At 36.0% G+C, this 25,923-nt stretch overlaps 1 pseudogene across 1 annotated transcript; it reads right to left on the bottom strand.

Annotated features, from left to right (window-relative positions):
- Nucleotides 1-17,984: 17,984 nt before the first annotated feature.
- Nucleotides 17,985-20,867, bottom strand: LOC143253978 ((3R)-3-hydroxyacyl-CoA dehydrogenase-like; annotated as a pseudogene). Its single transcript, XR_013029924.1, has 3 exons — nt 20,750-20,867; nt 20,379-20,550; nt 17,985-20,156 (listed from the first exon to the last, which is right to left on the bottom strand). The product of XR_013029924.1 is annotated as a (3R)-3-hydroxyacyl-CoA dehydrogenase-like (transcript).
- Between the last annotated feature and the right edge of the window lie 5,056 nt (nt 20,868-25,923).

A 25,923-nucleotide genomic window follows, 5' to 3' on the forward strand; every position in this document is an offset into this window, starting at 1 on the left:
AAATAGTGTTGTGTGATTTATGCAAAAGATAATCCACATAAATATAATAGCACTGTCTATTGTCTGTCTGTGTAACTACCTTGCAGAATGTGGGTGGATCTTCACAAAAATTGGTATGGAGGTTCCTTAGGTCCATAGGGAGATACACAAATTCTCAGTTTTGTATTTTGTGGGTTTATGGTTGTTCTTGCTTTTTTTCCGCTACTTTACCCCCTGTAGATGGATCTTTAAATTTGGTATGGAACTTCAAAGGGTTCATAGAGAGATACATACAAATTTCCGATTTCACATTTTTTTGCTTTACCGTTTTCATGGCCACTTTTGCGATTTATCATGTCTGAGATAACCTTTCATTAATCATGAATTTACGTAACTTCCGTCCAGGAACGTGTACTTCAGTTTGAAATTAATAAGCTTCGTCGTAAATGATGATGAAACGTCATACTGCTAGTTACACTTAAACAAACTAGAACGATGACATTGGTGACAGTTTCACTTGTAGTTGTAAATATAATAAATGATTTAGTAATACTGGTAGTAGTATCACAAAAAAAAATTACGTCAATACGATTAATTTAGGACTCGAATGACAAATAACATAAAAAATCTTATCGATCTGAACTTATTTGCAACTCTGCAAGTTCAGTATTAGTAACAAGTCACTATATAGTTACCATACCACAAATATAATCTCAGTTGTTCTTTGTTAGTAAATATCACTGCCTACCTTTCTTGACTCAGTACCTATTTTCATCCACGTATATACCTTTTATATATCTTTTCCCTGACAGTCACAACCTAACCAACAAAATCCCAATTCAGAAGCCTCTACCAATTCAAAAAAACATCTGCTGGTGATCATGTGACATACTTATCAACCAATAATGTACGCCTAGCAACTAGAATCCTGCCAGAAGGAGAATCAGACGCGTAGTAGCTATACTCAGTCACCTCGAAGCACAACAAAGTTATTTTTTCATACATTTATGTACTGCGTAATATATATAATTTATGAATTTCGGTTTTGTTTTAAAGCTTTACAGAAAAGTTAAACGGTTAGAAGAATCAAATCCAGATAAGCTTATTTGCATTAGCATGCTATTAAAAATATCGCAGAAAGAGAAGTGATTTTGTTTGTTGCGGGTCAGAGGCACACAAACGGCTATCTCAGCTCTATTCATAGTAGGTAATTAAACGCCGAATGTCAGCGTTTGAAGGCAACAAACTTACTACTGACCACCTGTGAGACGAGAGAGGTGTAGTAAGAGTAAAGTTCCAACTCGCGATTAAAATTGTCCTTAGATTAAGAGGAAGAGTTGGTTTGTTTTGAACTTCGCGTAAAGCTACACGAGAGCTATCTGTGCTAGCCGTTCCTGATTTAGTAGTGTAAGACTAGAGGAAAAGCAACTGGTCATCACCATCCACCGCAAATTCTTGAGCTACTCTTTTACCAACTAACAGTAGGATTGACAGTTACAATATAACGCCCCCACGGCTGAAAAGGCGAGAATGTTTGTAATGTAAAGACTCAACTGCCAGAGTGACATTCTGGTGTACTCCAGCACTATTACACCCTTGTATTATAGTAACATGAAACTGTATTATAGCATTTAGTTATAGTAATAACAAGAGGTTGCAGTGTAAGGTTGAATTATAGTAGTAACAAGAAATGTATAGTAGTATTGAAATGTAACCAATTTAGTATTACGAGTGCACTTATTTTGCAATCAACAATGATGACTTTGATAAACTCTCACGCACCAATTCTATTTAAAAGCATACATACTGTTATTTGTATGTGAAAAAAAATCTATATTATACATTTGGCTGCTTTATGAGAAGAGTCCACTATTATATATCTTTTTAATTTATAATCTGCTACTTAATAACTTCATCAACTTGGCAGGATTTTGCGTACGTCTCCATGCTGTACTCATAATGATGTGCATTTGTTTATATGGATATATCAGAATGCTTTACACCCGTACTCGAAGATTGTAACTTAGCCTTTATAGCAGGCCCCAAAAATATTAGTCAGAAATAAAATAAGCTTGGACAGTAAAGAAACAGAAGGAAACTCTGATAACTGAATAAAAACAAGTCTTTATTAATAAATAAGTCACCTAAAATATTTTGCAATTGAGGTCTGTATTCGATATTCAACTCAGCGGTTGCTGGACTGAAAGAAAGCAGGTTAATACCATAAATATTCTATGGTTTGCATGAAACAAAGACAGAAATCAGGAGAATGATGATGCGATACCAAAGTCTAGTGCATTATTCCACAATGTTAATGATGTACTTCAATGATCATTATGAATATACAAAGGAGATAAACCAGTATCTCACACTCAAGAAAAGGTCGTTTACTACCCCTTTAAGTGGATTAGGTATGTATTGATTGCTTGTTTTTCTCAATTTCGACCAAAGCTATCCTTAATTTGAAAATGATAGACTAGAGGGAAGGCGGCTAGACAAGATCAACTACTATCAAGTCTTGGGCTACTCTATTCAAATAGCGATGTCAACCATCACTATATAACGCCCATGGCTGAAAATAATAGTATGTTGGGTGATTTGAACTATACAACTAGCAAGTCGAGTTCCATAACTCCTAGCAATGCATCACCTGGAATTTAAGTGTGGTCTAATAAAAAAGTTAACCCTGCATAGCTTCCTCGTTAAAAAACAAGAGCATCCATCCATACCACAATCCTATGCCAAATACTGTGTGTATTAGGGTGGTTAACGCATATATGGTAAAAAATGAAAAGGTAGAACTAAACAATGTATCTTTGGTTTATACTTAACATAATTTCCATTTGTTGGTCAATCGTTGTTATATAACTGCTCTTAGGCATTCACTAAGTGTGTACAATACTTCTTATTGCGTATATGTGTACTACACAAGGAATTTTGTTGGTGGTGGTGGTGAGATATGTATTTTCTCAATTTTTGAAGCATTTGAAATATGATGAAATATCCAAAATGCTATGAATGCTTTAACAGACCTCAGTCTGAATTTTGAACGAATTACATTAATATCAAAGGGAAGCATAAATTTAAATAAATTTGCCATAAGTTTACTTCTTCCCTTAATATTCTTAATTCCCCTTTGTTTATCAGTTGATAAACAATGATACTATTGCATGATCTCGTAAGTTTATTTTATAATTGAGTCATGTGTCATCTGGTTTCGAAGTTTAAGAAGTGTCAATCCAGTATCATACGAGATGACGTCACAGCTTTTCAATTACATAGAAAGAAGAGGCATTGCTCTAAATCAGATGTTTAACTCTTCTATTACTAAGAGAAAAGATGAAAAGTAATACTTTCTTCGCATAGTTTAACTACATCAAAAGACATTTCTGATCCCTAGAAAGATGTGTGCGTGTGTGTGCTCAGTGACAGATTTAAGGTTGTGTGGGCCCTACATTCCATGTAATTTTACATAGGATAAAATTTTCAATAGGTCCCTATTCAGACTATGAGCCCTTGGGTTGAGCCTCCTTTAGACCCCACGTAAATACGCCACTGTGTGTGCTTTCTTATAGCAAAGCCACACGAGAATATTCGCGGTGTTTACTTAGGAGAAACAAACGCCTGTTTATAGTATTGTAAATCGGAAGACTTACTGCTGTTCCACCGGGGAAACCCCACAAGCGAAAATTTAATGTTATATGTAATATTTTAAATTGTTGTGCTATTGTTGTAGTTATATTCAGACATACAGGACACTACTAAACATTTCATTCAGTTCGCTAGTGATTTTTGCACCTTTGATTTTGTCACTGAAAAAAACAACATTATAACATATTTCATTTGTCCTTCCTTATAGGACCGGCATGGCCAGTTAGTTAAGGAACTTGACTCGTAATCCGAGGGTCGCGGGTCCGAATCCCCGTCACACCAAACATGCTCGCCCTTTCAGCCGTGGGGGCGTTATAATGCTACGATAATCCCATAATTCGTTGGTATTAGAGTTGGCGGTGGGTAGAGATAACTAGTTGCCTTCCCTCTAGTCTTACACTACTAAATTAGGGACGACTAGCGCAGATAGCCCTCGTGTAGCTTTGCGCGAAATTCAAAACAAACCGAACCAAACCTTCTCTATAATGATACTGAAGTGTTTAAGTTGCGCCATCTCTAAATATGCACAAATAGATCTTGTTGTTTTTTTTATTTCCAACATTGCCAGTGGTAATGAAATATAGGTAGATGTCATGCTAAATAATATTTCATTTTTATATTTTTTGGACCACTCTATAGTGTGCATGTTTCTGAACTTGTCTTATTGCCCTATTACAAACACACACACACACACACATATATATATATATATATTATATATATATAATAAAAAGAGCTCTCTACTAGTAATAGCTCTTATAGCTCAGTGCCGCTTACAATCTACTTCCAGTTTAGGTAGATATTGATTAATCTCTGGTTTTAAAAACAAAGTGCGTCACACAAAGGTTTTCTTCCAGGCAAGTACAAATGTTTCTTAGATTAATAAACATGGAATAGCATTGTGAAATATCGCGTAAAATTCTAATTTGTGTTGCTGCACAAGTAAAATTTAAGATATGCAAAATATTATTTTCTACCAGTTAAATTAAGATTGAGTCCTTAGAAAACCTAATTCTCAAATTTGAAACTATTTGATAAATTTATATTAATGTTTCTCAAGCAGTGGACAACACAAAGTACAATGCTAAAGTGAAGCAAACTGATTGTATGTTAGTTACAAATAGAGACAAATGCAATTTATATGTAACAATATGTTTAAAGAAAACTAGTTACAACTTACACTTACTACAATCGTAAATGGGGGGTATGTAAGTTTGGAAACAAAATTTCCTTGAAAATCGTTTATGACGTGCATTCATGGGTGAAAGGAAAAGCATTTAACAAAACTCAAAACATGGCTACTCTTTGAAATTTCATCATAGTTGAATCTTTCAGATAACCCTCATTATTATTTTGAAACTTATTTCTAGTTCTCAAAGCAGAATTACTTTTTTGAACTGAGAGTTTTCACTCGTACTACCTTTCCTTGTAATACATTTTCACTACTTTGTATTCATTCTTTTTACCTGTTATCCCTGTGTAGCACATAATTTTACTATGCATTTCTGTCTTCTTGTATTGTTATAGCATTTGTTCTGAACGTGTGCAGGTTTTACATAACACGTAATCGAGATAGCTGTTTAGTTCACCTTATTTGATCTGCTTTTGTTCTTTTATTATTATTTAAGAGACAATATTTATTCTGCCTCTGTAATGTGTTGCTTTAATATTGCACGTTGTGCAAGGATGTAAACAGAAGTATTCTTCAATGATACTTTTGATGATATCTCAAGGTTGGCCCCCCAGTTGCACAGTGCTATGTATGTGGACTCACCCGCTAAAATCCGGGTTTCGATGCTCGTGGTGGGCAGAGCACAGTTAGCTCATACTGTAGCTTTTTGCTTAATCCTAAACAAACAAAGTCACCAGGCTTCAACCTCACCTATGTTTCTATGAGAATATAATTAGCCATATGGATAGCCCTAGTCACTTAAGGTAAGCATGCCATTTCATGTTAAGTAAGGAAAGTTAAATTACGATAGTCTTACACACAATCTCAAAGAGTAAAAAAACACAAGGAAGAGCCAGTAAAAGTGATATTTCATCATCTCATAAAAATGTGTCATGACCACAGAATAACGCATTGAAAAGTTTGCTATTTCTAGTGAAGTGGATATTGCCCTTTACTTTAATATTAAAACACTTTTTAGTAGTGGAAACGACATTTTCACATGAAAGATTAATAGCAATGAAGAAGTCATTCACTGAAAGGAAATCGTTGTTGGGTATAGAAGAAATTCTCTGGGAAATCAAAGTTTTGTCAGTGCTGAAAACTCCCATGGTTACTTTCTTATTATATTCGATGTCACAGTAAGAAGAGCTACTGTACCCAGAATGGCTATCCATGGTCTCCTCTGAGGACTGAACTCTATGTTAGGAAAACATAGACAATTGAAGATCGTTATGGTAACGTAGCATCTGATAAGTCTGGATAGTGTTTGCATAGGACCCCAGACATACATCAAATAGAGCAACTCGGTCTACCTCTGTCAGAGCCATCTGAAAATAGCAGAAAAAACTTGTATGTGGCTGATGTTAGTGAATGAAGTTTTCCCCAACAGAAGCTATCTCACTAGTAAATGAAATGGTTGGCAACAAATGATCAAATGAATGAACCATGGGGAAGTTGTCAAGTTCACTTCATCATTTTGCTACTAATTCCCTAAAAGTGCCTAAATTGCTGTCCCTACGATGTTGAGAACATCTCAATTAGATGACTAGAAAGTTGTAAATGAAAGGCTCTTACCATGATCATGGTTTTCCGTGAGCAGGGTTAAGCAGATCTGCTTCCATCGAAGAATACAGCAAAGGATGATTTTAATCATTTTCTAAAACATTCAGGTACGTACCTGCTTGAGATGACTGTACTCCAGAGTATGCCGTAAATGCTATTTTAGTGTAGATGGTACAGCCATAAATTTCATCAACCAGTTGAGTGAGAAACAGCTGTTCCAGAGATTCATTCCATTGGAAAACAGCAGTCTATCAGAGTAAATTCGTAGATGATCCAAATTGCTTGCATTATAAAGTTTCAGCATATCATAAAAATATTCTCTTTAAAAGTTTTTTTGGTAGAGATAAGCAGAGTAAATATGTGGTATCACTTGAATGTGAGAGATTTTTTCCAACCCTACTGAGGCAGTTTCTGTCATGACACGGAATAAAATGGTAGTTTCAGAATAAATGTACATTATAAAATAAATGTATCCGTAAAGGGTAAGGTTAGTAAGAGACTGAATTGAACGACAGTCACATAGATAGTGAAGTAACCTTGCTGTGATATAGGATTATTTCAACATAGAAAGTGAACTAGTCACTGTATTAACTATCGCAATTATCTTGCATAAGTAAGTTGATTTGTTTAGATAAGTTAACGACATTCGCAACTTTGTTCTGCAGTAAGTTTACGGGGAGTGTACAAATTTATTTGTAGAAAATTTAATGGAGAAAATAATTTATTACTTTTATGCGCACTGGACGTTGAATAATTTTTACCACATAGTTTAAAAGAACTCACCAGTCTACACCCCCCAGGATATAATGTTTATACAACATATGTGTGTTGTTTACAAAAAAAAAGGCAATTATTTTGCTAAGCGAATATTCTTTATCAATTCTGCTTTTCATGATATGTCAAAAAAGTTTTAGGAAGAAAGTATAATCAAATTATTTGCTATTTCGTAACGAGATTACACAATAGCTTCCTGATATGTTTCTAATTTAATCTAGGAGCAAGTATACAAATTACAATGTCTTCCATTATTTTCAATTGGTCAGAAATTGTAACAATTCTGTGATTTCTACAATTTCTACAACCTAAAGAACAGAATTTCATATGAGGTCATTTTCTTACTAATATCATTTTAAATACATACAGTATATATTAAATCAAAGGTCTTTTTTTCATTTATTTCTATTGACATTTTCACAGTTTATTTATTATTTATTTTTATTTGTAGACTCACTAACACACAAACTCTGTTTTGGTGAATGGATTTAAACTAGACATTTATGGAGAGGTCATGTTCCAACAACCTTCATGAGCCTAACATACAGAATACAGGTAGATATTTTAGTCATTGCTAACCTCAGTTCTGGGATCAGAATTTCTTGAATGGACATACAGGGGAGTTTATCAGTTAATTTTGATTGTGCAACTTCAGCTGATGAACTAATTTTCTATGGTGCAGTTATTTGATTTTGACCTGATAGGTTGAAGAATCTAGGTTCTGACCGTTGTGCATTATTTACTCTAAAATACGCAAAATAAAACAACGATCCGTGGAACATTGTTTATTTAAATGTAATATCTCAGTTAGATTTTGATTTTGAATACTTAATGAGATGTTTTAGAATAAGTATGTGTAGTCTCGATTATGCATGTGTACTATGATATTCATTACAGAAATGAACAAGTAGTCATTATATGAAGTTAATGTGATTTATTTTTTATTAGTGAATTTATTTAACACCTTCGATTGCATGACTTCACTTCAACGTATGTAAAGTTTTATGGGTTCGTTCGGAAAGACCACCATAATGGATCCTTTATATTTTATAAGTTTTTGTTAGTTTCATATGCTTGACATACTTCTAAGTTTAGAATAAAGAAATAGAGATGTTTCGAAATGAATTTGTTTTCTCTCAAAATTCTGGGTGCGTGTTTTCTTATAGCAAAGCCATATAGAGTTATCTGTTGAGTCCAGTGAGGAGAATCGACCCCCTGATTTTAGCGCTGTAAAGCCGTTGACTTACCGCTGTACCAGCGGGGGAACGAAAAATTCTGGACATGAGGCAGAGGAGGTTACATCATTATGACTGTTCTTCAGTTTAATTATGACATATCTCATTTATTGAAATTTTTAAAATATTGTAAGTAAGATCTCAAAATTCGTAATCAGCCGATGTAGGTATACTTGTTTGTCGCCTTGAAAAAAGTCAAATTAAGTAAGATCCCATGGTGTTTTTATTGCTATTAAAAGCACTGTGTATCCTCAGTCTTAAAAATTGTGCAGCTTTTACTGGTTACCATGGTATAATTACCAGAAAAGTTTACTTTATCCTTTTTCTTATTGTTGCTGCTTTTATTTAAATATTCGCATTCTATTTTATTATTGTGCTCTCTGGGAACTTTTGGTTGAAAAAAATTCAAAAGAAAAACATAGATTTGAATTTATAAAAAATAAAGCCACTTGGATGGGAAAGTTTAAAAAACCCACAAAGGAATAAACGGTGAAATTAGGGGAAGATGGTAAACAAAGGGAGCTTTTTTTTCGCAAGCTCAATCCATCGTCAACAGCAGAATCAGTATTTGCAGGTGTTCTATCTACCTCACTTTCCCCCCTATTGACCTATTGCTAGATAAATATTTAAAGATGAGTTTGCTGCCAGTAAAAGACGTAAAAAAACATGCGTAGAAAAGTTGAATCAAAAGGAGGCTGATTTGTGATATTTGTGTAAATGACAATATTTAACAATATAATATAATCTATTAGACCATTCCGAAATAGTTAGTAAAAGAAACAGAATACTACAGTCTACACCCTAATGGTACATTCCTCATATAATGTTTTGGTTACTAATCAGCTGTCACTGAGTGTCAGATATTTGAAGGAACATTTACTTATGTTTTGTCTGTTATTACTACCACTTCAGACATCGAGACCTGTACAACTTAATTAATGCAGAACCAAAGAAACTTGCACTTTTACTTTAAAGAATTATCAACTATGTGCCTGTAATTATGCACCATTATGAGTGCCGCAAAATGGACTTCAAACCCTAATAAACGATGATGCTTCTAATTCAGTCTTAACCCACTACAACTCTTCCAGGTTTGTTTGGATTGGTTAAAACATTAGAAATTTTATCTTTAGACAGATGAATTTGTAGAAGAAAACGCTAATAAAATGAGATACTGTTGGTAGTTACCAGTAGGTGTCTGTGATTGGTTGGCGATAAATTCGAAAATTAACGAACAGCACACAATACATTTGCTTTAAAATAATATATTCAAAACAAGGCAAACGTGTATACAAAAACTATTTACATTGTAAGATGTCACAGTTGTATTTAAAACTATAAATAATTTTCTTTCCTGTCAAAGTTCCACACAGGCTTATTCAACTACTTCAATATCCACTTGACAAGACGAATTATTATTCTCTATTCTGTTTCTTACTATACAATCTAAAATAGATTCCCTTACGTTAACCCATGGGTTAGCACAATTGTATCCAGAACATTAAATAATTGTATCCTTTTCATCAAAGTCTACACGGGTGGGTTCAGTTATTTTAGAACACCTTTGATAAGACAAATTTTTCTTCTTATCTCTGTTAAACTGTAAAACTCACATGAACATATAGCTCGGTATAGTTACACCAACAATCACGTAGTTTAACGCCACTTTCACCAAATTAACTTTTTTCTGATTTAAGTTGGGCTTACTTGGTCGCATATATATATTGTCCAACTGAGACCTAGAATAATCTTCTACGAGTATGTAACGCTATAATGTAACAATACTCACTTAAGGCAACGAGGAAAATACAGAAAATTCGAGAAATACGAATTACGTCAATTTGTAATTGTTGAACTACACACACAAGGTGCGACTGCAGCCGAGTTAGGTAACGAAATTTGTCATAACCATTGTCTTATAAAATAATTACTTTTAACACTCCTGTTATGAAAATTAAATAATTGTTAAAAGTTAAATCACTGAATGAACGAAGTAATAACTATATTTGTGTATCCGACAGAAGCGAGTGTTTCAATTCAATAAGATAGGTATGGAACACTAGTCCTGTGCTGAAATTAGAAATCTGTCTTCCGAGTTACATTTTCCTGAAACGTTTCTCGCTGAACAATTGTGTAGGCAGATGCGTTGTTTTTGTTTTTCTTCTGTTTTCAAAACTTTACTGCCTGTGAGCATGACACCTTTATCAAGTTTTAAACCAATTTACTGAAAATGCTGAATAAGTTTTAAGCTGTGTATTCTCAAGCAAAACAGTTTGCAAATTTGATGAATCTAAAAGTATTTGAATATTCTTAAAGTGAAATACAATGAATACTCTGAATGAAAAAAATAGAAGTAAGAAGAGTATCTCGAAATGGTTAAGTAAAAGTGTTAATACCAATACCAGGATACATTTTTATTTCGAGTGTGTTTCTCGTCAAGAATGAAGCAACAAGTGTTTGGCAGATGAAACTTTTCCAGATAAAAGTGCGTCCGTCGGAGACATAAAAAAACTTATGGAATTGAATTATACAGTTATGCTTAATAAAGCTGATACTACGATTGGAAACAAGATTATAACACACGAAAGCCTCTTGAAGGATGACTAAGAGTTATATTCCAGAAATATAATGGGCTTTGTGAGCCAGATATTGTGTTTCAGCTTGAAAGTATGGGCATTATTGCCGCCATGGATAATGTTGATATCCAAGATCTGAGAAGTGATTCATTTGCTTTTGTTTTCAGTTATGATTCCAGAAAAGAGTGGCGGCGCCAAGGGGGCTTTGGGGAGCTTGAGCCCCCAAAAAATGAGCCAATCCCCCTCAATCCCCCAATATTGTACCTACATATATTCATAAAATATGGAAAACACAATCGTCGTTGTTGCTTAACAATTAACATCAAAGAGACATAGATCAGTAGAACTCAACGTCTTCATTAAGACGGAAGTATGTGCCATGTGTCCATAGCAACGTACTGAATGCACTAAAACTCATGTGCTGTATTGCCGTCCCTGTGTAATGCCATTCTATCCTGAGCTTTGACGAAGATTAGACAACCACTTTGATTTCAAGTTACAACAGATCATCAGAAATTTTACGTGATAAACCAAAGGTTTAACAGGTATTTACCCATTAATTTCATTTATCTTTTATTGAAAAGTAAAACATAGCATGCATGTATAAGTGTATTGTGTATGGGTCAAAACTATGAAGCATTTAGCCAGTGTTGTGTCCTCTGTGAGATCATTTTGCGTTGTGTATCAGCCATCCAAAATTGTACTGATGATTGTGGCATACACTTAAAATTGTGACTTACAATCCAATTAATGTTATACTTATGATTAGATAATAGCCTTACATGTTAACTGACCAAATCATATTTCTAAACAACTCTAGAATGAATTTTGAAACTGTCATTGGGCTATTTAGAAGTGCCTAATTTAATGTAATGTAGTAGTTACATTATTGTAATAGGTGCTTGCCACAGTTTCACCTGTATGAATAATGTGAACTTATGAAGAAACCAGCCTTTCTGTGAAGGTCAACTGCAATTTAGACATTTTGTTTTGGTGCTACTATGACAATTTAATATCCAGGCCGCGGGTTTGCTTTGTTCTATTGCGCGATTCCCGCCCCAAACGTCTTAAGTGTATGATCACCGAATCGTTGACCATGGTGAACGCTCTGTGTAGGCTAACGATTGGCTTAGCCCGATCAATATCCAGATGCCAGCCGCACACCACCTCCCCCCCCGCTCATTCCCATTAGCTGCCCACACTTTTACAACATGCCCTATCAAAGCTGTGTTTGTGTTCCCTAATTAGCCCTGTAATTTTACATTATCACTACCCTCTAATTAAGTACTTGTGCTACATGGTTAAAAATAAACACTTTCTCTAACAGTATATCACGGATATGTTTTGGATTTTCATGTGCTATTAATATAATTTGGTGATTTCAATGCCGCAGAGCAGTTGTTCGTAATGTTGAACTATGTTTAGTTGTTATTTGTTCCTTATTCATGAAATGACCCAATAGTATGTATGTTATATTTTTTCCTTAGATTTCGATGTTTAAAATTAATATCCTTTGTAAGCTTGTTTGTTTAGTTTTAAATTTCTCGCAAAGCTACTCCAGGGCTATCTGCGCTAGCCGTCCCTAATTTAGCAGTGTAAGACTAGAGGGAAGGCAGCTAGTCATCACCACTCACCGCCAACTCTTAGGCTACTCTTTTACCAACGAATAGTGGGATTGACCGTCACATTATGACGCCCCCACGGTTGGCAGGACGAGCATGTTTGGTGCGACCGGAATTCGAACCCGCGACCCTCGACTACGAGTCGAACGCCTTAACATGCTTAGCCATGCCAGGCCCCCTTTGTAAGCCCTAATGCCAATATAAGGAGAGAAATTCCCATTCGTTTCATATAGTGGTACTAGCAGTCAGCCAGCTCGGTGGTCACTTTGACGTTCACGCCCTCTGTATAAAAGGGAGTCATGTTTGTTTTCGCGGCTCTCGCTCTCTCTGGTACTCGGCCTCACACTGGAACACACACTCAGTTTGGATTAATAAAAGGAAATCAAAATCCCACCAGGACCCAAGGACCTGGGCTAGCTTCTGGATAGTGGTCCTACCTGTCCAGACTTGAAGAAATATCCGGCCACAGAATACAGCAGCTAGTCAAGATCATTCAACAAGAATTGGCGTGATCAGCACTCGTGGTTGGAGTACTCTGTGACCCAAGAAGCTGCATTTTGCTTCGCATGTTGTCTTTTCAGTCACACACACTTCAGTAAAACTGAGAAGTCCTTCACCCATGAAGGCTTCCGGAACTGGAAGAAGGCGACCACATCACTGAAGTCCCATGATAACTCTGCAGGACACAAGTTTGCCATGCAAGCTTGGGCAGAGTTCAAATTGCAGAAAACAAAGGGTGCAAGGATCTAATATGCTCTCGATGCGAGCCATACTAAAACTGTGGAGGAAAACTGGCATTACATAAGAGCCGTGATAGATGCACTGCTCTACACAGCCTGCCAGAATGAAGCCCAGAAAGGTCACAGGGAAGGTAGTCAGTCAGATAACAGGGGCAATTTCCTGGAACTTCTTGACATGATTTTCAGGTATGATGAGATCGTGAAGAAGAAGCTGAGTGGTCCTGGCAATGCCAAGTACACGCACCATGATATCCAAAACGAACTGCTTGACATCATAGCTGGAATGATCAGGAAGAATATCAGCAAAGAGGTCATGGAAGCTGAGCATTTTGCTCTAATGATGGATGAAACAAATGATATAAGCAAACAAGAACAGCTGTCCATTGTGGTTAGGTACTTCCACCAACAGAGCCTTAACGAGGAGTTCCTGGACTTCACAGCTGCTGAGGGTCCAGATGCAGATTCATTGCTCAAGAAAATCATGGAGACTCTGGCTAAATGTGGTATTGACCATAATGCCTGCATTAGCCAGTGCTATGACGGAGCTGCAGTCATGTCAGGGCACATCAGTGGCGTACAGGAGAGGTTCAGGAGAGAGGTGTCTCAGGCCGTGTATGTCCACTGCTATGCACGTGGGCTCAACCTTGTGCTAGTTGATTGTGTACACAACGTCCAGGCTGCAGATGAGTTCTTTGTGACAATTCAGAAGCTGCACAAATTCTTCTCTACATCGGTTATGCATGAAGAATTTCTGAAGGTACAGAAGGAGCCTGAACTCGTGAACCAGCACATAGAATTGAAGCGACTGTCAGACACAAGATGGGCCTGCCAACATGCTGCTTGTCTGGCTGTAAAAAGAACCCTCCCTGCCATTGTGACAACCCTAAAGCGTCTTGTGGAGGGGAACAATGTCCACAGAGCCACTGAATCAAAGGGCATGTGCATCCTTTTAGATCAGCAGTTCGTAACCAGTCTAGTGGCCATAGAAAACTACTGCTGATGACATAACAGCTATCAGACCACCTCCAGTCACCTGACCTGCAGCTGGCCTCTGCAGAGGACCTAGTACAATCTGTCATCTCTGATCTGTCAGAAATGAAAACTGAAGCAGCATGGAAAGACTGCTGAGGATATATGTAAGAAAGTGGGAATACGCACTAAGATGGTGCATCAAGGTGGACAGCGATCTGCCCCCAGACACCTGGACGAATTCATAATCACATCTAGTACTGGCCAAAGAGATGAACCAACACCAGATGCCAAGAGACACACCTTCTATGCCATCATAGACAGGACGCTCAACGAGCTGAATAGAAGATTCTCCTCTGATGCCTGCAGTGTTCTGATGGGTGCTACTGCATTGAACCCCAAACACTCCATATTTCTGGACAAGCAAGCACTCTTAGGAATGGCAGAAAACTATGGTGTGGCAGAGGATGACCTCGCAGTGGAGGTCCACCAGTTGAACTGGCTAATTGCCAGGGAAAAAGACAAGGGGCAGGAAGTATCCACACCATTGGAGCTTGCAACCATGCTGTAGCCATAAAAGGATGGCTTCATGGATCTCCACAAACTTGTATGCATTGCTCTGACCCTGCCTGTGAGAGAAGTTTTTTCATGTCTGAAGCTTCTCAAAATATACTTGCGCAACAGCAGTGGTAACAACCGCACCAGCAACCTTGCTGTCATATCACTAAACTCCAGGAGGGCAAAACAACTCGATATTGATACTCTTATAGACACATTTACTGCCAATCACCAGAACAGGCGCATTGTTTTGAAGTAATATTGACTATAAACACAACATGATGAAAGATAGTTAGCCTGATAGTGACCTTATTTTTCCTCAGAGTGTATTAACTCCACATGGAATAATTCGTTTCTGCTATGTAAACTATGTCTTTATGTTATATTTCTTTTGATTTGTAGCTTTACTCTTAATGGTATATTAAATGTTCAATCTAAGCTAATCTTGATTTTCTTTATTATTATGTATTACCGTGGGTGGAATTTAGGTGAGCTTCCTCTTTTACATATATGCATATTTTCATAAACAGATTATTTCTAATTTGTAATAATGAATTATTAATCAGTGTATGAGTTTCCAATGAAAACTGCATTGAATACGTAGTTCAAAATAACACATCTTTCTGAAATGTACCTTGGTATTTGCATTATTATAAATTACCATCTACACTTCATATTGATAGCATTTTGGGAAGCCCTTCCACAGTTTACCTCAGTCATATCCTGGCGCCGCCACTGAAAGAAAACAATGGTTGGAAAGTGCCAACTCCGGACAGGACAAAGACACCGATAAATATACTTGTTTAACATCAAAAGGTAATACGTAAAGTGCATGTCATGTGTATACGCTGCTGCAAACTCATTTTATAAGTTACGAATTTTTTAACTTGTCTATAAAAATGTATTTTAACATTATCATTCACTTTGTTGGGGAATGGCTGTCTTCATACTCCTATGCTTCTGAAAATTCAATAAAGATCGAGATCACAGATCACCCCACATTTATCACAGGAAACGAAATGCGTTTTTTTTTAACTTAGATGTATATTACAAATCTAATGCATGATATCTCAAACTTGAAAAACTAGCAGTCATGAACCTGAAACCAATAAACGACGACATCTGAGTATGACTTTTTTTTTTAAACATCGTGCATTTATTAGAGTTTTTTTCATCACCAAGTCAAGCCGTTTCTAAACTTTATTTTCTAAAAAGTGTGTTCTTCGTTATCATATTTAAACCTCAAGACAGGGGGCAATAGAAAAGTTCGTAAAATATTTTAATGTAATCATCACAATAAAAAAATCACGATATTTTAGGAATACACCATTTTGGGGGGTATTTTCATAACACACATACCATTATACATTTAAATCACTTAACTGAAATGTTCTTACATTGAAGCTGTAATAACTGTTTAGTTCAAAATATTATCAATAATGCCATGGATCAGCCATGTAAAATCCATGTGCACTGAGCTTTACTGTATAAATTAAACTTAGTAATTGGTATTAAAGGGGTTATTATATTTAGTAATATGTAAGAGCTATCAAGCAACAGTGTTGAAAGTTGTTTATAGATAACACCTAAACTGGACATTGATATTTGTATTTATGGCAATGCCACTTGGCTATCTGCCACCATTCATGATTTTAGACTACTAATCAGAGGGAAGGTTGCCCCCCTATGTCCCATGCTATGGTATTTCTTTTATAATATACTCACAACTTAGAGTGGAAGTATTTCAAGATATTGAACAAAGTTAAACTTGGTTAAATAACTACAAAATCTATAGCTCTCCCACAGAGCCAACCCATGCCTGAGCATTAGTAACTACTTTTATCACACGTTACCATCATTGTTCAAGAACATCCAGAATTCTAAATGTGTTAGGTCAATGATAACGTTAAAGTAAAAAAAAGAAAATATGGTTCCAAAATGTAAAATAAAGGTTATCTCAGATGTTTATCTGAACTAATATTGATGGCAATTGCCAGAAAGTACACCAATTCCAAATAAGCCACAAGATTTTAAATGAAAATGCCTCTGAAAACAAAGATCAATATGTTGTTCAAGCAAGATAACCCTTCTTGCCATAAAGCATGTTAATAAAACAAGATCTGGTTTCAAAAATCTGCTAAATTTCTTAAAAGTGGCCAATTCCTAGAATCAAAATCTTAACACCTCTTTTGACTCTTCTGAAACTGTTTCCAATCCCTGTCAATTAACCAGTTCTGAGAAAAACCAATTATACAAAACATCTGAAAGAACCTAGATTTCCATAAGATAATGACAAATAAAATAGCAGCAGTTACACAGGCCAAGAGTAATGTCACTCCATATTAAGACAGTGATTACAACGATTTTTTCTTGTAACATTTTATATTTTTGATTGGTTACTGAATATTTGCAAAATCATAATACAAACCCTCAACTTCACTATCTGCAGCACTTAGCAGTTTGTCACTCTTGTCTAATTTCAATAAGTAAAATAACTGAATGCAAATACAATCATTAGTGCTTTATTTGGGCTGTCATAGAAAGAAACATTGTGTAGCAAAGGACATATTTAATTCTTATTTTCAAGTATATGCTCTTGTATTGGTTTAAACAACTACTTCAGACAGTTTCTGTTACAGCTTTTTCTAAAAATGTAATAACATTACGAATTTGCTGTTGATACTGATGAAGTTGAGTTCACTTGTCCAAAACACATCCTTTTTTTTCATGTGACTTATCAATTGTTTAATCCTACTTGTTTTTAACATTGTGAACTGACAAGTTTTTTTTTAACAATACTTGTCTTGAACTGTTGGTTAGGTTTTGTGGCATGATTACTACTTTCACTAATTCAACTATGCAGAACTTAGCAATTTTGTTTGTTTGTAAAAATCCAGTACATTAATAATACTATCAAGGCATAAGATTTGGGAGCAGTATTTATTTTTTTAAGGTGAAACTTCGATTATTTTCCTGAGTACAACAAAATTTCCAGGTATTCTGCAATTTGTATTTTTCTGCACCTGTATTCTGAGAGAATATTACTTTGAACTGGACATATTTTAATTTCAAGAAATATTTTTCTGAACTTAAGTACCTATTATTCAGAAATTCATATTTAAAGAAGTGGAAGGAACAAAAAACAATTCACATAAAATAAATTTTATTTTTAATTCATATGTATATAATAATAACAATTGTCAGTGTTCACACAGTCCAATTGCTCATATGATGGAAGAAAATGGTTTAGTACAAACAAGAAAAACTTTTTCCTACCTGTTTACTTCAATTGCATGAGGCAACATTAGCAGATTCATAAAAATCCCTATTTCTATGAACTATTAATTCTATGGCCAATTCACAATGTATTTTAAGTTTTAACAGAAACTTAAAACATTTACAAAAACAGCATAACAAACTCTCTAGATAAAACACAAATTTATCGTTGATTTCATTTGTAATTATTTAAAAAATAACATAGAACAATGAAAAAATATAAACTGAGGATGCAGAACTACTTATGGCATGTGATATTCTTATCTTTAACTTATCCCAGTCTGTTTTTAAATGTTTTTACATAAATTTCATTAACAAAATCAAAATCCATATTCACATTATACTGTAGTACCTTTTACCACCCACAACCATACAGTTTCATCTCTTGTCAAAAATATGACAATTGTTTGCTATAAAATCATACTTGAGCTTTCTAACATTTCTTAATATAAACAGTAACAATCACACATACAACAGGGTTTACACAACTCATCATAATGGATACACTGTCTATGACAATGAAATGAAATTTGGCAAAGGTAAAATGATGTATTCATGAGCATAATATAAATGCACGATCTTCCATCTGGAAATCTGCCTGATATACATACATCACATAACTATCTTTTTTGTAAAAAAAAAGAAAAGAAGCAATATACAGTAGCCATTGCAACATATCATATATATACAAATTTTATTTCCCACATAAATATAAAATGATAATTTGGCTGACAGTTTATAGCTTTCATAAGTGTTTAACTTTCAGTTAGATGTCTTATGATGATGTATTAAATAAGGTACAAAATAGTGCAGAAACATAATTTAGGGCTCATTAATTATTGTTGATTTTGTAGATAAATTTACAATACAATTATTACCCATAAAGACTTTAACAAGGAATAAAATATTAATCTTTATGACATTTTGATATATCAAATGGAATGGAGAATCATCTAGTTCAGTGTTTATCAAACTTGGGTATGTTTGGATACTTCATGTCCACAAGTCATGTTTGAAATTTTGTAAAAAATATTTTTAAAAATATGATTTATAGACGAAAAAAATATTTTTCATAAAATTAATGTCATATAAATTAAAATATTTAATTTTAGAATACACCTTTTCAAGTACACAAAATCCTTTTATTTTTTCAAAACAAAATTCATAATTTTCAGGTCTGCAAAAAAAAAAGGAATTAAAAGGAGTTCTTGAGTTACTAACATTTGAGAACCACTGATCTAGTTTACATCTATAACATCTTACAAAGATATCATTACATATGGTACCACTGTGGTACACTGTTTATAAACATGTATGATTCAATACTTGTAAGACTGCTGAAAAAAAGATGACAGAAATTACCTATATGCACCTTTATAATTGCTCTTCCAATTAATGAATGTAGGGCAATACACTGATAAACTAGCCAATTGGGTATTTTGTTACATGAATAGACCTCCAGTTACCTCTATAACTTCACCTGTTATGTACTTGCTTTTGCTAGATGCTAAAAACAAACAAGCTTCTGCTACATCTTCAGGTTTACCACATCTTGCCAATGGTGTTAACTTCTTGAAATGACTCATTACTTTTTCTGGAATAGTCACACCTACAGGAGTATCAATAAAACCCGGGCATTATAGCATTACACCGAATTCCATGCCTCGCCATCTCTTTGGCAACACTCTTGGTTAATCCAACAACACCAGCTTTAGATGCTGCATAATTACACTGGCCAATGTTTCCAACTTTCCCAATGATGCTGGAAATGTTAACTATGGAACCGTTTTTTATTTTTTCTGAAATCATCAGTCGACATGCAGCTTGTGTGACAAGAAAAGTGCCCTTCAGATTGACATTTAACACATCATCGAACATTTCTTCAGTCATTTCGTCCATCAATCCATCATGTGCAATCCCTGCACTATTTACAACAATGTCAGGTACCTGGGATAGCCTCTGATTAATAGATGTAAATAGGTTTGTCACACTATGAGACTGACTTACATCTACTACCTCCATGATATATAGATTTTCTTCATCTGAAATTAACAAAACAGATATATTACTTGTTATTCTTTGTATTTTTTTATAACTAACCAAAACACATAATACATAAATGTTAGTCTTACCTGATATTATTACATTCGCAACTCACGATTTCGTGAACTAGCGCTTAAACGTATAAATTGTAATATGCAGTCTTGTCGAACATAATTTTTTAGACACATTTCTAAACTATGGGCATTAGTATCGTTACTAACCTTGGGGTAGAGATTGTAAGGTCAATTTTGCTGCATTTTCATTTTTGTCTGCTATAACTATTTTTGCTCCCTCACAAGCTAAAGCATGGCACACCGCTTTGCCTATCCCGCTTCCACCACCAGTCACAAGGGCTAGATGGCCACTGAGCAACTTAGCCGAAGACATATCCACCTGATGAAAAATAAAAAATAATATTTTTCATAGAAAGAAATGAATATGTTAAAAATAAAACAGAAATTTAGTTTAAAATTTTGATATATAAAACGCATCTTTGTTTCCAAACACCCACTTTTAAAGAAAACTCTGTTACTTTTCCTACTGTAATATTCGTCGACGTATATTAACTTAAAAAAACTACCGCTAATCTTACGATTCGAGTTTCGATCTTTCACCACTCTTGGACCCGCGTGAACGTGTAATCTGATCTTGCATAGTACACTAAACGCCCTCTATGCTATAGATTAAATATTCCTCAAAGTTTATTCTTATTCAAATAATGTATAACACAATATTAATGTAAAGATTAAATCTGATTCTACTTTTGGAACGAAGCAAGGCAGTATTCTACCAAATAAATTCTAAAAATACTTCCAAATGGTAGGATTTTACATCAAGTTACATAGGTGAAACAAGAAGAAAACACAGTGCCCCATAAATCAGTATATTCGAGCACTTTCTAACATTTTGCAAAATAAACTTAACTCTGGTCACAATTTGTAAAAAATGATAATAAAGAATAGCTTGACACGTCGAAACGAAAACTTTTTGTAGTGTATTTTGTACGACGTTTCCGGCAGACACACTACGTCAAATAATTAAGACCGTGACAGATTGGTTTTAGGCTTGGGAACATCTCAAGTTACAAAATAGATTTTAAATTATAGTAACCGAAAATAATATAAAATTAAAACGATAGAAATAAACGTCTTTATAACGCCAAAATGTTATATTTATTGAACTAAACAATCAGTGTTTCGCTTTGCAGTTTCGTCAGGAGCATTTCACTAAAACACAAATCATAATTGACAGCACAAAGATTCAGTTGGTTTAAATAACGATAATTAAATTTTATGCTTTCTCCTGCTTTTTTAGACTTTTTTATTATTTTTAATAACAAAGACTTAAAATGGAGGCTTCAATTCCATTGCGTACTTCACTGCATTTCACAATTTTTTGTTTGGAATTTTGCAACCTTTTTTCATCAAAGAAAATATGAGAACCTGTTACCACCTTCTTCTGAACCAGTTCATTTAAGACACCTCTTTATAAACATATGAACACCATACAATATTCTAGATGAGGATTGGTAAGTGTTTTAAGGAACCTAAGTATCACATTAAATTCCTATTTTTTTTCTTCATTAACACATACAATTAGAGTCACATAGATTTGTTTGTTTGTTTTTTGAATTTCGCACAAAGCTACTCGAGGGCTATATGTGATAGCCGTCCCTAATTTAGCAGTGTAAGATTAGAGAGAAGGCAGCTAGTCATCACCACCCACTGCCAACTCTTGGGCTACTTATTTACCAACGAATAGTGGGATTGACCGTACATCATAACGCCCCCACGGCTTGGAGGGCGAGCATGTTTGGCGCGACGGGGATGCGAACCCGCGACCTTCGGATTACAAGTCGGGTGCCTCAACCCACCTGGTCATGCCGGGCCGACATGAGGAAGCAAAAGCATAAAAGGTGGATTATGTAACGTACAGGACGGCCAATAAAGATAACATTAATTACTTATGGCCTGGCATGGCCTAGCGTGTAAGGCGTGCGAATCGTAATCCGAGGGTCGCGGGTTCGCGCCCTCGTCGCGCCAAACATGCTCGCACTCCCAGCCGTGGGGGCGTTATAATGTGACGCTCAATCCCACTTTTCTTTGGTAAAAGAGTAGCCCAAGAGTTGGCGGTGGGTGGTGATGACTAGCTGCCTTTCCTCTAGTCTAACTCTGCTAAATTAGGGACGACTCGGTGCAGTGGGCTAACAACCTGCTCACTAAAATATTTGTTGAAGAATCCGCAAGCGATTGCGGCCCTATGTTCCTAGATGGAATTTAATGGTGATAACTAACTAACTAACTAATTATTTATAGTCATTAATCATATTTAAGATGAAGTGCTTCCAATTAAAGATAAAAACAAGACATATTCTGTTACTTTATTTAGTCAGTTTCTAGTGAGAGAGTATCAAGTGAAGACTACTTTTAAAAACATGTTATAGTTTTATAAAGATTAATGCTGGAAAGTGAAAGTTGTGAAGTTAAATACGGCTTAACAGAAAGAGTTGTTATTCTGTCCGTGTAGGTATACACAGTTTTTCTTCTTTTCCACTCGCTGCAATAAAGATTTTGTTCATTCTTTATTCGTATTTATCCAGATTAGTTATTTTCCATTTAAAAAGTGTGTGTTTTCTTATAGAAAAGCCACATCAGGCTACCTGCTGGGTCCACCGAGGGGAATCGAACCCCTGATTTTAGCGTTATAGACAGCTTCTGTGTCTGCAGATGCAGCTTCTCCGAGGGATTTCCAAATCGTAGTTGGTAACGTTTCAGGAAACGATCGAACCAACCCTTGCTGGCATGAAATTCTTCGGCATCAGCTGCTGTTGATGGTCCTGGTTGTCCTTCAGTGAATTGAGAATATCATTTCAATGCCTTCTTTTGAATGATTTTGGTGTCCAAAGGGATATTTTTCTTTCGCAAGTCTTGTATCCACAATGCTAAGGCAGATTCCATCCTCACGATTGCCTTGTTTCTTACAACATTCACCATCTAAGCACTTCCACAAAAATTCGTATCTACACTAGCTCTGATTGCTTGTTCATTTTTCTTTATGTAACGCACGGTGCTCTCATTCACTCCGTAATGGCGTCCTACAGCAGCATAACCTTTTCCTTCCTTTATCATATCAAGCAGTTGTACCTTCTCATGCAGGGTCATAACCTTTTTCTGGCGCTTAGGTTCCTTGCCAGAAGCTGGAGGTGTAGGGCGTTTGAATGGCATTGTAGGGTGTAAATAATATTGTAAAAATAAACACTTGAATCTACAGTCCAAACAACCACGTTGAAAACTCATGCGCGAATGAAAGAGAGAAACAGCTGATCAGCAGCACGCGTATGCAGCCAATCAGCAAGAAGGAGAAACTAAAGCTGTCAGCCATTGGCTAAATTCAAACCTATTTCCTAGCCTCCTCGGGACCGAGCGCTGTGTGTGTGCGTGTGTAGTGCGTTACCGGCTCTGCTTTGCCGTTTGCGTTGTGGGGGAAGCTGAGGCAGTCAGCCAATAGCAGCTCAGCCCATTGTTCGATAAAGACTCAATCGATAAAACTGCTTGAGAGAGTAAATACAGGCATACCCTCGAAGAGCGCTTTTAGTCTCTATGACCTACAAAAACCCGGTTTACCGAGCATTCGTTTTTATGACGTTATGACGCTAGCCCGGTATACCGGCATACGATGCGATAGGGTTAAGAGCCTAACCCGCGAATATGCGGGGCCGCGAATGGGGAACCGCGAACAGGTGAGGGTATACTGTATATTTCGGTTTCCTTTTTAACTTCAGGTCGAATTAGACTATTTCACTTTAGATCTAACTTCAGTTAAAGTATATCTAGTATTATTTCTGTTTCAGTTATAATTCAGCAACACCGTGGCATCGTTGTCATAATGAGCAATTTATTTACGTGGTAAATCCAGGTAAAACTGAATTAGCATTGGAGCTATATCAGATAAGTTCGCTAAATAACAGAATATTTATTTAAGATACCAAGTAGGGAGTAGTATTAAAACTTACTTGTTGAATTAATTATAAATGAAATAATGTGACTGGATAAAAAGTGATATTCAAAATTGACAATCTTTATTATACGCTAAACACAAACACAATATGTGCACATGATTAGAAGATGGTTTACTCAGCATTTTGAATGAGCCTTGCCCTATTTAAACCTTAGACATTTAGTTTGGTGTGCTCCTGACTGTTGAAGTGAGAGAAAGCGCAATAATGAGAGCAAAAGAGCTGTCTGAGGATTTCAGAAAGAAAATTGTAGCAGCTGGTAAGGGATTTAAAAAGATCCCAAAATATTTTGAAATCAGCCATTCCACTGTCTGGAAAATAGTGGAGGGCTTTCAAAACAACTGCCAACATGCCCAGGTCTGGTCGTCCAAGCAAGTTCACCCCGACAGCCGACTGCAAAATGCTACAAGAGGTCTCCAAACACCCTAACATGTCATCACGGGACCTACAACAGGTTCTGGCTACTGTTGATGTGAAAGTGCATGCCTCTACAATTAGAAAGAGACCGCACAAGTTTAACTTGCATGGGAGGTGTGCAAGGAGGAAATCTTTGCTCTCTAAGAGAAACATCAAGGCCAGACTGAAGTTTGCCAGAGAGAATGTAGACAAAGACCAGGATTTCTGGAACAATGTTCTTTGGACAGATGAGTCCAAAATTGAATTATTTGGACACCATAACAGATGACATTTTTGGCGTAAACCAAATACAGTATTCCAGGAAAAGAACCTCATACCAACTGTGAAGCATGGAGGTGGAAATGTCATGGTTTGTGGCTGCTTTGCTGCAGCAGAATCTGGATAGCTCACAATCATAGAATTCACCATGAATTCTACTGTGTATCAGAGGGTGCTTGAGGATCACGTGAGACATCTGTACGAAAATTAAAGCTGAAGCGGAACTGGACCCTACAACACGATAATGACTCGAAACATATCAGTAAATCCACCAAGGACTGGCTGAAAACTAAGAAATGGAGAGTCCTGGAATGGCCGAGTCAAAGCCCAGATCTTAACCCTATTGAGATGCTGTGGGGTGACTTGAAACGGGCTGTACATGCAAGAAACCCCTCAAACATCTCACAGCTGAAAGAATTCTGTATTGAGGAGTGGGGCAAACATTCTTCAGACCGATGTCAGAGACTGCTAGATGGCTACAAGAAGCGTCTCACTGCAGTTATTTCAGCCAAAGGCCACTAGCTATTAGGGAGGTAGGGTGTCCTAACTTTTTCCTCAGTTATTATATGGATTTTTGTAGAATTACATTTACAGAAGATCTTGAAAAGTCTTGTTTGTTTGATTGGGAATTTCGCACAAAGCTACTCGAGGGCTATCTGTGCTAGCCGTCCCTAATTTAGCAGTGTAAGACTAGAGGGAAGACAGCTAGTCATCACCACCCACCGCCAACTCTTGGGCTACTCTTTTACCAACGAATAGTGGGATTGACCGTCACATTATACACCCCCACGGCTGGGAGGGCAAGCATGTTTAGCGCGACGCGGGCGCGAACCCGCAACCCTCGGATTACGAGTCGCACGCCTTACGCGCTAGGCCATGCCGGGCCTGAAAAGTCTTTTATTCAGTTTTAATTGTTTAGTTATATTCCTATAATCTCTCAGTATTATTGAAATTGAGATGAAATATCTATATATCCAAAAATGTTACAAAAATACACAGGCTTTTATAGGGTGTCCTAACTTTTTCACATGACTGTATTTGGTGCCGTAACTTCTAGATATCACCTGAACAACCAC

Source organism: Tachypleus tridentatus, chromosome 6 (assembly GCF_004210375.1).
Source record: "Tachypleus tridentatus isolate NWPU-2018 chromosome 6, ASM421037v1, whole genome shotgun sequence".
Taxonomy (NCBI): Eukaryota; Metazoa; Arthropoda; class Merostomata; order Xiphosura; family Limulidae; genus Tachypleus; species Tachypleus tridentatus.